The sequence below is a fragment of the Osmia bicornis genome, chromosome 15 (assembly GCF_907164935.1).
Source record: "Osmia bicornis bicornis chromosome 15, iOsmBic2.1, whole genome shotgun sequence".
NCBI lineage: Eukaryota > Metazoa > Arthropoda > Insecta > Hymenoptera > Megachilidae > Osmia > Osmia bicornis.
The window spans coordinates 6,696,387-6,708,645 of NC_060230.1; the positions used below are offsets into that span (position 1 = coordinate 6,696,387).

At 42.8% G+C, this 12,259-nt stretch overlaps 1 protein-coding gene across 6 annotated transcripts in view; it reads right to left on the minus strand.

Moving 5' to 3' along the window:
• LOC114877278 overlaps positions 1-10,219 on the minus strand; it is a 111,116-nt gene extending 100,897 nt beyond the window's left edge. For 2 of the 6 annotated variants that reach the window (XM_046288988.1, XM_046288985.1), the window contains exons 1-2: positions 5,277-5,437; positions 3,453-4,169 (exon numbers count right to left, since the gene is read on the minus strand). The gene's annotated coding sequence lies outside the window, so the exon portion shown is untranslated. Of the gene's footprint in view, positions 1-3,452; positions 4,170-5,276; positions 5,438-9,043; positions 9,192-9,495; positions 9,854-10,140 lie in introns of those variants that run through there. The other 4 variants (XM_029189633.2, XM_046288987.1, XM_046288986.1 and 1 more) reach the window with 4 other exon arrangements.
• Between the last annotated feature and the right edge of the window lie 2,040 nt (positions 10,220-12,259).

A 12,259-nucleotide genomic window follows, 5' to 3' on the forward strand; every position in this document is an offset into this window, starting at 1 on the left:
CGACGGACCGAGATTCGATCTGCCCCGGGGATTCGTGGATAAAGAACGCATTATATGCAAATCCGATGTTCGCGCTTAATTTGTTAGCGACTTGTCGACAGCCAAATCGGACCGGTTTCTGTTACACTACTATTTAGAAACTTGTATCCATTTCGAACAGGTTGAAGAGATTCACACGTTAAATCATTTTATACGGGTTATCAGAAATACTATGCTCCGTTTCAAATTATACCCTTCTGTTCCTCGTGTTTTACGATATCCATTCTGCGAGGGTGATAAACGAACCTTTAGACTCGTCAACGAGCGTCAAATCAAGATCAAGATTTCTCACGGCTAAAAAACCAACAGGTCGACTACGTATAGGGATGATACCAGCGGACCATTAATCTTTCCAGCATACTGATAACCTCTCCTACACGGCAGATAATCTAATAATATCACGCCTGAACGTACTTCATTACGTGCATTCATGTGTGCAAGAAACGAATAGGAACGTAGGTTGAGCTATTAAAATAACGCGGGCATCCTAAATCTCCTGATTCGAACAGATTACAGAAAATTTAAGAAAATCAACGAATGACCCAGTTTCCCGTATTGCGATCCCGTTCTCTAAAAGGATCTGTTAATGAAAACGCTTTGCAGATACACATCGATGCACAGGGCGCAGCGACGACGACGACGAGTTAAATTATCCCCGTCTAATGGAGTATCTTTTATCACGGTACAATTAAAATACATCAGCGAGAATTCGCGATTTAATAATGAATGTTACAATTTTTCCCTCGTGAATTTAGGAGTTGAAACTCGCTACGAATATCGATCCTTCGATGAGAGATAGAAAATAGTATTTTGTAAGTTGAAGAATCTAACGATCGAGAAAACTGACATTAGAAGAGATGCTCCTTGCGTCTCAATTTCTCGGGAAAATTTAGAGGAACGAATTTTCTCGCTCAAGAATCTCTCTCTCTCTCTCTCTCTCTCTCTCAAGAAAAAAAGGGAAAATAAAATGAAAAATCTTTCCCTTCGCTACTACAGATGTATCGTTTCTTCCAAGCAATCTGTATCCTTCGTTTCTATTCTTCTCGATGGGTAGCCCACTACTCGCAGAGTACCTTCTGAAAACACTCGATGCCCTTTCACAAGCTTCTTCTCAGTTCCCCGCCGCGTTCCTAAGCCGATGGGGCTATTCATGGCCCTGACAGGGCCGGTCTTTGAGGTGCATGACCTGTGCAACTGCTGCGAGAAAGCCACGCAATAGAAATGCCCCGTGAAACGATCGCTATTTCTGTTCGTATCGCGTGCACCCTTTGATCGTTACCACTCGCGTATTTATCATATACAACGCACGATTACGGTGTAACGCGCGGCTTGTTCGGGACGAAGAAAAATCATTCTCTAAAAAATCATCACGCGACTGGATTTCGTCACACTCGAACAGCGTGGGCATCTTACTTTATTAATCCTTCCTTGACCGTTTAACGCGCTGCGCGAAGGAAGCGATAAATCTTTCAGGGTGCTGATTAACCCTTCTTCCGATTTCTATATTTAATTCTACAGACGGTTTCCTGGGGCCATTGTTCAAGTTTCATTTTACCAAATCGCCAAGTGCAAAATAATTTGTTTAAAAAAAAACAAAAAAACACAAAGGAGCACCTGTCGCTTTCATTTCGCCGCCAGACCGGCGACCAAAAATACAGATTTAATATGTTTCTAAACATCTTCCAGTTTGACGCATCAAAGGTAGCCTCGAGTTCTAAAGAAAGCCCCGACGATGACTCTAAGAACAGACACTCTTTGCGACTTTTTACTTTGTCCCTCGCCACGTGGGTCCTCGTTTGGCCCACAGATGCGATCCCCGGGGATCGTGCTGCCTTTTTTCCACGCTCCCCTTCGATGTATCTCGTCTACACCGCGACGTTACATAGAAACCCGTTGTTTTTCATTGCAAATAAACCACGTGCCTGTACGCAGCGTGTTGCCAACTCGTGCGCGATATTGTGTACCACCACGAAGAAACACGAGCTTTTTACATCCTCGAAAATCCTCGAGTCGCGTTATTACTTGAGATCCAACCTCCCCACTTTCATCTGTTGTTTTACGACACGTTAGTCGGTGATATTTCGAATAACGAAACAAAGGGGCGATATTAGCTACGATAGAGGAAGTCGAGAAAAAGGGTTCGATTCCTCGGCTCTCTTTGATCTCGCTTTTGTACCGGATACGCTCGTTAAGAAGCGTCTATCTCTTTTCTCAACTAACCGACGCCACGCTGCAAGTGCATTCACACGAAGATAACCAACACAACACCGTGAACAGCATCCTCGTGGCATTGTCCGACTCATTCAGTGGCTCTGATAATCACGGAGAATATGAATCGGCCCCGATAAATGTTTGCTCGTGCATTATCGGCCACGCACGTTCGCTCGAGCGTTAACCCTTTGCACTCCGAGCTATTTCCAATACCCTTCGCAAACCCAAGCCCTACACCTGCGCGCAATCGTTTACGAAACAAACATTCACCGGTATACGAAAAACAGATGTACATATACAGAAGGCTCTTCGGTACAGTTTACACAGCGAGTTGCGAAATGTATTCGTATCTTTTTCAATTTATTTACAGACTTATCGTTCGCAGGAGAATAAACGTCCAGCGAAACATGTTACCAGGGTAATTAACGTCCAGGAACGTCCGAACGGATTTATCGATGAAATTAGAGGAGCGTAAAAATTTGTAGTGCAACGTCCGTGAATCTGCTTAACGCGAAAGAGAAACGAAAGGGAACCGGGAGGATAATTCATTACCGCGCCCATGAAAACTTTCTTTATTTGCGTTTTACAGGGTAACCGGCTTCGCTCGACCGTGTATACCACTCGTACGAGCGTAGTACGCCTACGCTCGCCTCGCCTCGTCGTTCCATCATCGTATCAAGCCCGGAGGGGGATACTCTTGGCGTGGGTTTCCGTGAATGATACCGTAGAACCGCGTGGAATCGTTGAGAATAGCTGACAGGTTCTGTATCTTTTATTGCCGCGACAGATGCCTGATCATTACCACTCTAATATTAACGAGCTGACAATTAACCGCGACCGAAGGGTGATAAAGAAAGCTGTACTGTCAGCGTGTGATACCGCATTCGAATACCGATAAAAATAATACAAACCGTTTGTCATTTTCGTATGATTAATTACCCGTTATAAAATTAGAGTAATTAAGTTCCGAACTGTTAAACGTGCAGTAAATTTGAAATTCTCCAAAGATACTTATGCTCATACGCAGCTCGTAAACTACATAGATATCTTAATTAAGCCGGTTATTCTTAACAAAGTGGTTGAAAGGAGAAAAGAATAAACAGGCTGCGAAAATGGGTCCATAGATCACGAGCAACGAATCCGGCATCCTGGCACGAGCATTATCGCGAGCATGTGTAAATGCAGGCGCATAATGTACGTACCTAGCTGTATGCACCCGCTGGGAGCGGATCTCTGCCGTCGACTAGCCTGCCGGTAATCGAGCGTGGCTACGTTATCCTGGCAATTCTTGGCTGCGGTGGCACAGCGTAATTTCCACGTAGCTAACATTAACCGTAGGTGAACGTCGCCAGCCACTCGATGTCGTGTGCGATCGGTGATTCCTGATTGCACCGAATGGCTCTCCCTATCAGTCCAGTCTATCCAACCTTCTCGATTCGTTCACAGAACTTCCATCAACAGGTATCTGAACGATTCCTACGTAACTGTTCCGAGAAAAGAGGCTGTGCCTCTACAGAAGACACAGAGGTATCAAACTTACGAGAATAGAATCTGGGTGCACCACTTGTACACAGGGTATCACTGATGAGAACAGATTTAAACAAAGAACGGTAGAGAATAAAACTGACCACTCGTTCACGAAATCACTGACCGATTTACCAAATACAGACACTATTGGGCAATGAAACGTCGAATTTCGTCGAACAGATTCACCGTACACGTATCGCGTTCCTTTCACGACGGAGGATGGTTGCCTGACTGACTACTCGACGTAGGAATCAATCACTGGTTTCTATTTTTGCAGCCGACCAACAGTCTCCGTTGAGATACCACGGGGCAATGGAACGCCAAGCGTCGTTAGACGAACACTTCGGCCACTGTTATTTATCGTTACAGGTTCCAGAATCTTTTTCTCGACTCTACAAGAGGCGTCGATTGCGTTATTTATCGCTCTTGGGACATTTGACACGCCTAGACGATTCGTTGCTCAAAAATATTGAATCGTTCGAACGGAAATAAGGTGGAAAAGTTCGAAAAGATTGCATCGCGGAAAAGAAAAAGAGAAGGTATTTACGACCTCCTAATTTCACGATTTCACAAGCTACACGTTATCAGCGACGGACTGACAAGTCAAACAGTGTTATCGGTCGCAGGAAAGGACGTCGTAGCACGGGCTATCGCAACGACGGCGCACCATAACGATATGCGACTTCTGTGAAACGATCGTCGGGTTCATTAATCACCCCGTTCAGGTCGCGTTCCGAGCTTCCGGTTTTCATTCGTGATTCGAACTCACGCGAGACGTGGATCACCGACGATAACCGACCCTGTCCCAAGTTGATCCCTGATCGAGAAGGGATCGCCTCGTCGTGAAGCCGACCAGGTGAGTTCAACACCGAACTCTGACCACTTTCGAGTACAAAAGGGGAATTAACCCTCGCCTAACACCACGTCACTTTCGACCCCTGAATCACGCATTCCTTTCCCTTTCTATATCGTAAGCAGTATTCGTTTGGTGACTCAAAAGGAGACACCTTTTTCCCTAGACCATCGATAACTCTATTGCGATACTTTATCGTTTCTGTAGAAAGCGATAAAAAAAAATTATGGTTACAATATAATATTTACTGATTCATCCTCGATTCAAAGCATACCACACCCAGTTTCGTCTAACCCTCGTGTCAATAACCAGATACCAGTATAACCACTTTAAAATTTATCTTATATTCAAACAAGAATTAAAAACAATTCATTTTCTTTATAAAATGATGAAACGCAGTGTTTCAGAATTAAACTAATTGTCTGTCACAAGCAGACAGGATGTATCTTTCAAGATCTTTGAAATCCATCGTGAAAAATAAAACCGGTGACAGTGGCTGATATACGTTCGCGTGTGTTTTATGGAAAAGAAAACAACGAAGAAGAAAAGGGAAATGCGAAAGCCGCGAGTCGCAGAAAGAAACGGCTATAAATTAACGACGTTCGCGATAACATGAAAATAAATCATCGAATCGCGTTTCAATCACCTGCACATTGTCGTTGAAAATTATATCCGGGTTTTATCCCTCGATGGTACAATTTTTTCCATGTATATATCACTCCACTTTCACAAGAAAATCGTTTTCGCGACTGAATTTTCGATGATCGTCACGCGACCGCGATGCGCAGCATCGATCCTCTCGATCGCGCTGGCGCGGCAAGACTGCCGCGTGGATCGTGATCGTGATCGAGGGACGACCAACAGGGACGGATTAACCGCTGGCTCGAACTTGTTTGGGCCCCCTATACACAACGAACATGTGTTGTCGTCTCGCCTCAGTCGGCTGTTATAATACCAAGGTACAGGCAGGGGACGATTACCACCTTTTGTATATACAAGGGATAGATTCGTACATCAATAGTATTTGAAATAAAATATCGAGCCTTGAATTCGCTATAAAATTTATCAATCCTACCAGTATAATAATCTCTCCATATTTTTCTTATTAGATTTCTTCTTGCTTCTTAATTACAAAGTGTATTATAAGGAAACATGGTAGCTAATAATAAATTATTTCATCCCTCCTGAACCACTTCCTTGAAATGTTCCATTAAATAATGTTACACAAACGCAAAGGGTGATAACAATTTCCGTGATCAACCTCGAGAAGAATTTCCACGAGGAAAAAAAAGCTCACGAACGCTTCGAGCAACGTAACCTACCTTGATATTATTTTTCTTTCGCGGGCACTTCATAAATCGTGCTTCGTGCCTTCAATTTCGCAGACATAACGTACACCGATGCTTGGGAAGGACTGTTTTACCTCGGAACCCGGGAAAATCGAGCTTCCACCTACCGTTGCCGAAGACGAATGAGATCGGATGGAAAGAAAATCGTGCAACACGCTATTCTGTCTCCGTGCAATTAAATTAATGAAACGTCACAATTTCCTTCCCTTTCCCTTCGAAATGAATAGACCTTCCCTTGCCGTCTGGCATTTTAACGAAATTAAACTCATCGATGTTCGACGAAGAATAAATAAACGTGTATCTCTCTCGAACGTCAACACCGTTTGCACTAAATTCAATTTTTTTAATCAATGTCGCAGATAAAAAAAAAAAAATAAAAAGTCAACACCTCTTGGATACCGAACCAATGGTGTTTTACAATTGTGCACTTTTATCGTTGAAATACAACTAATAAGAAATCAAGTTTGACCAGCAATGGTCAGAGCCAGCTCGTCGAGAAGAGTCACGAGAGCACAAGAAGCTCGTGACGAAAAGTTCTCAGGTAGTCGAGTAGGGAATGCGGTGAAGCTGGTTCCCCATAGGAGGTGCCCCAGCTGCGTACCACATGGCCACGAACCTACAGGTATGTGTGCACTTACACCACTGTACGTGTGTTGGGCTCAAGGTGCACACACAATGAGAAAATCTTTATAATAGGAGATGATAAAATAAACCTACACATTATTTAATCTATCATCACCTATTCAAAGTTTTCTACTATACAAAGATCCTACTTTTTTATTACAAAAGTAAATCCTATCATTGATTAAAAATCATTTTCTTGAAATTATTTTCTTGAACGTTAAAAAAAAAAATAAATAAATAAAAGGGAGTTGGACATTTACATTCTGAGGATGAAATGAAAAAAAGAAACGGGTATAAGATAAAGGATCCCCCTTACAGACACGAAGGACACGAACGGCAGTCTATTGGCAGCTTCCGCGAGAACGAGCCGGAGGTTGCGTGAATCGCGTGGTTCGAGGCGTTAATGCACGATTTGCGTTTGCAGCTGCTGCAGACAACAGTCTACCTGTGCAATTCGAAGGAACGTTAACCGGCCCATTGCTCGACGCGTCGCGAATGCAAACGCGCTACGAAGGAATGCTTGAACGCGGTTGAAACGCATTCACACCGGAAATATGCGAAACGGGGCGATCGTGGTTGAACTTGAGAACAATCTCTGCGTCTGAACAGGAGATCTTTGTTGCAGAATTATACTGAATCTAATGCCTAGCACGGCTAATGTAGAGATATCGAGCAGAGTGAATTGCAACGAAGCCCTGTTCGTTTCGATTCGCATCGATTAGGAAAGAAAGCTAATATCTAGATGAATCTGTGGTTTCGTCTGTAAATTACAGAGCCACGGTTCAGTTAGTGAGGCATATTTTCTGGAACCGGTTCCGGATGCGATTCAGCCTTTTCGGTCGGCGAAGAGCCTCGTCTCGGAGTAAAAGGAGCAGCTAGAAGATTCAATGTTTCTCGTTTCACGCTGCTGAATCGCGTGGCACTGGTAACCTCGAATCGAATAGGAAAAATAGCCACGACCTATTAGATTAGTCGGATTTTTCTTTCTATCATAGCGAACCGTTACGAGGACGCGATTTGATTCTATAGCTTTGAATATCAGATCGAGATTAATCGTTCGAAAAATGTAGCTAAGTATATCTGCGACTGATACTTTAGGAGTTAATTGAGAGGAAATGGTTCGTCAGATTAGTATGAAGAAATAAATATAACCGTTGATTATGTAGACTCGATGATAACGATCGAATGAGAACAGGTGATACGTACTTATTTTATGTTTATAACGGAGAAAATGAAGAAAATGCTGTTATTATTTAGAACGGAAGTTCCTCCCTGCGGTTGAAGCTTGTAATTGATACTTTTGCGATACTTTATGGTTCTTGGAATGAAGGTACAGTAATTACCTATCGTCCAGAAAAACGGGTGCGACACGTTTGATTGATACCTTAATTATGAAATCTTATAAATTACCCGTGCCACGATGCGAATAATCAAACTCCTAATACCGAACGTGTTTAACATCTAATGTATCTAATAATACGAACATTGAATATAGGTCAATCCTCTGATATAACAGGCTTGAAATAACTAACCGTATCGCAATTAATTACTGGAAGACGTCTGATTTCCATAGAACTTTATCGCATTAACTATCCCAGATTAGCTGGAACTCCTCCCAGCGCGGAAGCCGAAGCAGAAAAGAGAACTTTCCTCGGCAGTTGTTGGAAATTTTACGTGGAAACCGAGCACAATGCGCCGATACGATTGCTCGGTAGTTGAGGGTGCGTGTGTGCACCGAAACCGGGGGTAGGAACTTCGAAACTGCCTCAAATTCCTCGCCTTTGTCCCTGCGTAGGCGGCTTTTCGAGTGGTTGCATTTTAATGCAGGATCGGCACAATAAGCCTTCGCCATGGGGTGAAATACGAGAAAAATTGCGTGGAAAGGGGAGAGAGAATCGGAAGGGATGAAAAATCGTAGAGGAGAAACGACAGGGTGATGGAAATGTAAGACAAAGACACGGTGCGCACACCACCAAGGATATATTCATGGTGTTCCGCCTTTCGTGCCCCTGTAATCACCATTGTGCTAACGGATTCTGCGCCGACCGGGGCACCAGATGTGCACCATTGCACAGGGAATGCAGCGTAGCTTTCATTGGCTCGAGTAATTTCACGAATATGCTCGGCAAGTACAGGGGAACGTAATTTCTAATAGCTATTGCGATGTACTAGTTTCAATGAGAATAGTTTAATCCATAAAATACGGCAAAAGATTAAATTTGAAAATATACTTATAAGATGACGTCTTAAGCACGCTAGCGCCACCTACTTATAATAAAATTTACAATATTTGAGTATCAATAAAAATGATTTAATAGAAAAACGTTAGCGCTATTGAGAATTGTCTATAAAATATAATAGTTCAGAATTTTCAGTTGATACGGCCCTGTGCACGCCAACCACGTGTACCTGCAATATTTATCATTGGAACGTGACTTACCTTTGCCGACGACGACGACGATGAGCAGGATGTAACAACCTCTCGTGGTTCATCCTGATGCCTTTTCTGGAGGGAAGGGTCGTGAACAGGGTTTTATCGGCTCCGCTATGATCGTTCAGACTGCACACACCTTTAACGATATCACGATCTGTAAACACACGTCGAGAATTCTTAAAGAGGGAAAAAGTGTCGCATAGTAATGACTGAAATTCCCAGCAAATGAGGACGAACCGAATCACCCTCATTTGAGTACGTATTTAGCAATGATCACGATGGTAGGTTACAAGAACGTCTTGTTTGATCGAGATGAGAATAAAATCAAGGTTAGAATGCAATGAGTGACTTCAGTGCACCAGTTAAACGATTGCACTGTTCGCTTTTATGGTTATGACGGGAAGAGTCACTTTCCCGTAAATTATAGTCGGATTGCGATGTAAAGAGAATAACGTTACCTTTGTTGCGTTAGAATGTTCGTTGCTGATTCTTTTTCTTGAATAAAATTCACACAAATGACACCAGATATTCAGAAATCTTGCTACGACGCACAAGCTTTAAAGTTTACTGACTTCCGTCGTTGACCGCCAGGGACGCCATTGCTGAACTGCTTACGTCAGATCGAGAATCAATCATGTCGTGTATCGAAAACGAGGGAAGTGTGGAAAATCCACTGCTGACTTCAGCTTACAACGGATGCAGGATGTAACCTCTCGTGGTTCATCCTGATGCATTTTCTGGAGAGAAGGGTTGTTGAACAGGGTTTTACCGGCTACGGGTATGATCGTTGAGACACATCCTCGACGATATCACGATCTGTAAACACGCGTCAAGAATTCTTAAAGAGGGAAAAAGTGTCGCTTAGTAATTACGAAAATTCCCAGCAAATGAGAACGAGCCGAATCACCCTCATTTGAATACGTATTTAGCAATGATTACAAGAACGTCTTGTTTGATCGAGAGGAAAATAAAGTCAAGGTTGCAATGAGCGACTTCAGTGCAACAGTTAACCGATTGCACTGTTCGCTTTTTATGGTTATGACGAGAAGAGTCACTTTCCCGTAAATTATACGCGGATTGCGATGTAAAACGAATAACGTTACCTTTGTTGCGTTAGAATGTTCATTGTTGATTCTTTTTCTGGGATAAAATTTACACAAATGACACCAGATATTCAGAAACTTGCTACGACACACAAGCTTTAAAAGTTTACTGACTTCCATTGTTGACCGCCAGGGACGCTATTGTTGATCTGCTTACTGTTCACCGATGACAAGAAGTGCCATAAGAATAACGCAATCTGATTGGTCACACCCCACCTCAGTTCACATGACCGCGAGATGTATTGTAAACGGTGTAGTACAGTACGTCGCGTCGTTAGATCGAGAATCAATCGTGTCGTGTTCCGAATGTTTAGAATACCGGTGTGTTTCGTGTGAAAACGTGGAAAAAGTGTGGAAAATCTACTGCTGACTTCTACATACAACGGATGCAGAAACGGTGAGTCGATAGATACTTGAATCTTATTAAGAAACGAACATAATATACGATTATATCTCATAGTTTGTCAACGCGTCAAAAAGAATCGCGGAAAAGTAACTGCGCATGCGCAATCTGACGTAAATTCTGTTTCATTTTTATTAATTAAAAATATTGAGACAAGCTCTGTATTTATTGTTTAGGAGATTCAGTAGCATTGCTAACAAACGCGTTTTATATATCTAGCAATAAGCCAAATCTTCAAAGCGTGATATCGTATTAAGAAAAACAGGTGCTTCTGGGAATGGCTGATCGCCATGACGTGGCAAAATGGCCGACATCTTTTTGAAACTGCACGTAAACAAAAGACTATTTTTCCGTTCTTTCTTCCCCGAAAGCTTCCTATATCGTTTCCAAAATATCAACATCCGTCGTTTCAGGGAGCCCCGGTTTGTTTACTTTCCTTTAGTTCCACGCTCGAGTAGGTAGCCTTATGTTCGTCTTCTCTCACAGCCGTTCGCTCTAATATAATCACCATCATAAATATTTAGCGCGTGCTCAAACAGAATGCAATTTTCAAAATTGATTGACATTTCTAGTGTAAGTTTGTGGGACTCGATATTATAGGGAAAAGAGTTAATGATTAGCTTGTCGCGATTAATGAAATTATACGAAACAAAGCGAACAGTAAACCGCGTACAATAACTGTAACGAGAATATAATGCTCTTTTCCAACATTGAGCCACTCGAATGCTCGTTAAGATTGCATTTAAATAGACGTGCACGGGTTCCATGGTGATGAGGTATCACTGAAATTGGTACAAAACCCTCGACTCGGGGACCACGATCCCTTATCCATTCCCTGACATTTCGAACGTGCCGTAAGCGGAAAATATCTGAGAAAAAGAAGTGAACATAGCGAGCGTTCTTTCGTGAGCCAACGGGACGAGCATTGTTCCGTTTCGCGTACTCGTAGATTCCAGCTTCTCCACGGTCAGTCGAGTGCGGTCAATCTGGAGCAGCCGGAGGCTACCGAATTACAATGGACAAAGAAACGCCTTTCTCTGGCGGCTGGGCACGAACGGGCATTCAAGCTGGGCACAGGTGCATGTAGATAACACGCGATCGCATAATACGAAGCTCCTCGTTTCCTTTTCCTTAGCATACGCATCCATTCTTTCGACGTACTTATGGTATAATCGAGTATCACGGGAAACGCGTTTACGCCATCAATTTTATATCGAGGAAACGCGATTTTAAATAGCGATCCTCCTGAAAAAGTTGCTAAACTCAAGTACTGTACACAGAGTCTATAAAGCAAGCGAGGATACAATAAACGGAGGCGTATTTGCGTGGAAATAATATTTGCAATGTAAATTTCGTTCGCAACTCTGTCCCCGGTGGTATCGTTAAAACGCATGAACCGCGGGGAAAGTTTAGATGATAAAACCTTGGCGAAAGCAATTTTATTTTAAAGCGATACGTCACTAAAATTGCCGTCGGTTAAACCGCGCCACGTGTTTGAATTATAACGAGATGAGCGGAGGAATAATGTCGAAATGGATCGTGTCGATCGGCAAACACGAAACTTGATGAAATTCGACAATTTCATTTTCCGGAATTTCCTGTTAGCAGGATAACCCGCGTGTCACGAGATATTAAGCGTTCATCGCTCGCGTGTTACACGAGCTGGTTTTATCAGCTCGAAAAAGAATGTTTATGTACGGATAAAATTCAAGCGAT